The following is a 2,716-nucleotide window of genomic DNA, read 5'->3' as shown; positions in this document are numbered from 1 at the left end:
TGATATTTGATTATTGGATTGATGTTATAGATTAATATTGGTTATTTTATTATTGGATATTTATTGGTATTGTTATTTCCGCTGTTGGTTGTGGTTGTGGATAGGTGGCTAGTGGATATGGGACCACTAGTTGTAGTTATTTATTATTATTATTATTTATTATTTATTATTATTAAAAAAAAAAAAAAAAAACGGGTCGGGTCGTTTCAGGCGATACTCTATCTTTCTCTACTCTCTCGCCGTAGAAATGGAACACAATTGTCACGGGCCCTAGGAGAAGAAGCGTCTAATAGTATCGATCCATTTACATGCTTGTTGACTTGTTTATCTACTTGATGTTTCTTGTTTACCATCTTGCTTCCTTATTACTTGTTGATTGTTCTTTGCGTCTTGAAGGGTAGATGGGGAGACGAGGATATAATGCATGATAGAAGGGTACCAAGCTCATTGAGTAATACTAAATTACTACTTATTTTTGTTTTGTAGGATAAGGTCCAAGGGGAGTCTACACCCGGGGGAAAACATAGGAAAATCGGATTAAGAATTTTGGTGCTATTTTGTAAAAATATAGAAAATAATTATATACTCTTCTATTATGTATTCTTTGGAGTGATTCCATTTATGCTTGTGTTAATATTCCGGAGAGGGAATATGGTGATTGGTAGTACATTGCGATGTTTTACGCCAACCTTGGGAGATAGTTCTGGTCGGGAGATAATTATAGACATTAAGAATTGTTTACTCATGAGGAGATAATTATTTCTCCTGGTGTACCGCTGGCTTGAGGGATTGCGATTCTGAGAGTGGCAGAGGAGATAAATAGTTCTCCTGAGGAGATGAATAGTTCCTCTAGTACCATGATCTCGAGGGTGAGGATCCGAGAGTAATATTATATGACTCGAAGATGACGATCTGAGAGTGAGAGCGGTATGGCTCGAAGGTTGCAACATGAGAGCAAATTATGTCTAGGACATGGATATAAGCATAGTGACTGATATAGACCTCAGAGGTGAGGAATGATCTCGGTATTTGGTTTGTGCTGGCCAGTGGGGCTAGGGTGTGAATCGTTTGGTCAGTTTGTGGTGTGAACCGTTGCGACGGTGGATATTTTTTGCAGTAGGGCTACGGTTTTGTCAGATTCGAAGATGAATCTGTCATTAGATGGAGAGATTTTTAACGTCCGTGTCCTAGAAAAATAATGGAAGACTTGAGTTTGTATTGCGAATTGGAGTGGAGTCGATGTAATTTCCGGTTGGTTTACTAAGCTGGTTGATTTATTAATTAAATTAGAAGATGGTTTAATTAATGTCAGTTTAGGTAAATCCTGTTTTAATTAAATTAAACCAAAAACCCTATTATTTTCTGCAACTGATGCGTCCTCTCTTTCTGGTCGTTGTCGTCTTTGTTTTGCTCAAAGAGAAAGAGTCAGAACTCTAGTCGTTGGTTGTGAAGCAGAGGGAGAAGGAGATCAATGTTTGTCTTATAGAGAAGGAAAGGAGAAAGAATTGTCACGGTTTGGAGTAAAGAAGTTTCGGCATAGCAAATCGTACCAAAAGGTAATGATATTTGTTGATTTATACCTAAGCCTTGTATCTAGATGTTCTTTTTTTTCGCAATCCAATTTGAGTTAATATTCTAAAAGATATTTGCAGTTTCGTGAGATGCTTCGTCCCAAACGCGAACTGGGACCATCTGGGATTGTAAGTGTGATCGTGGTCCCGTTTGTTATCTGATCAACACAAAATTTTGTGGAAAGCTCTGTGACGTCTACGGTTAGCTTACCACCAAAGGGATTCAAAATTTATCAGTTGGTTTGTTTTAACGTTTCGTCTTTGAGACTGTACTTTTTTGATATTTTTTTCAGTTTTGTTTCAAGGTCGTTTTGGTTGTATGGCTTGTTGTAGGCGTTGCTGGGCTGTTGCAGATACAAGGAGAGTCTCTCCTGGTTATATTTGTTGTTTGAATCACCTTGATAAGGTGAGAGCGTGACCATGAGTTTATCTAAATGATTGGGATTGTGTAACAGTTTTGTGATGTTGTGTAGGTCAGATGGATATGTCATTGTAAGTGTGGCTTATTGGTTGGTTTATGTATATTTATGTTTCTAAGTAATTGTTATCTCTTTTAGCTTTTGTGTATAGCTCGTAGATGGGAGGATCGCCTTAATGAGTATCTATGATAATACTCACGCATCTCATTGTGTTTTGCAGGTTAAAATGGAATCATGGTGATGAGGAGGAGAATGATCTAGGATCTCGGTTGTTTTATTGGTATTTTATTCATGTTAGAACATAGTTTAGAAGCATGTTACGTTGCTGGTTTTTATTAGTGTTAGTAGATATTGTTTTTATAATAAATTGGAGTTGGTTTGATATGTATTTTGTTGTGCATGTTGATTTGTTGTTGGTTTAGTGTAGGCCTCGGCAAAATACCTGAATCTGTAGATCCAATCCAAACCTAATACAAAAAACCTGACCCAAACCCGTATCCGAAATTTTAAAATACCCGAATGGGTTTCATATCTCTAAATCCGAAAATCAGAACCTGATCCAAACTCAAATCCGAACGGCTACCCGAATATATCTATAATATTAGGGTGATTTACTCAAATGTTACTCATTTTAGGTAATATTACCAGAATCTACAAAAAAATATTTTATTACTAGAATATTTCGGGTATTTTCAAAATACCCAGCGTGCCCTTGTTTTATGTTAC

Source organism: Camelina sativa, chromosome 14, assembly GCF_030686135.1.
Source record: "Camelina sativa cultivar CO46 ecotype springtype chromosome 14, ASM3068613v1".
Classification (NCBI taxonomy): Eukaryota; Viridiplantae; Streptophyta; class Magnoliopsida; order Brassicales; family Brassicaceae; genus Camelina; species Camelina sativa.
This window is presented reverse-complemented; position numbering follows the sequence as displayed.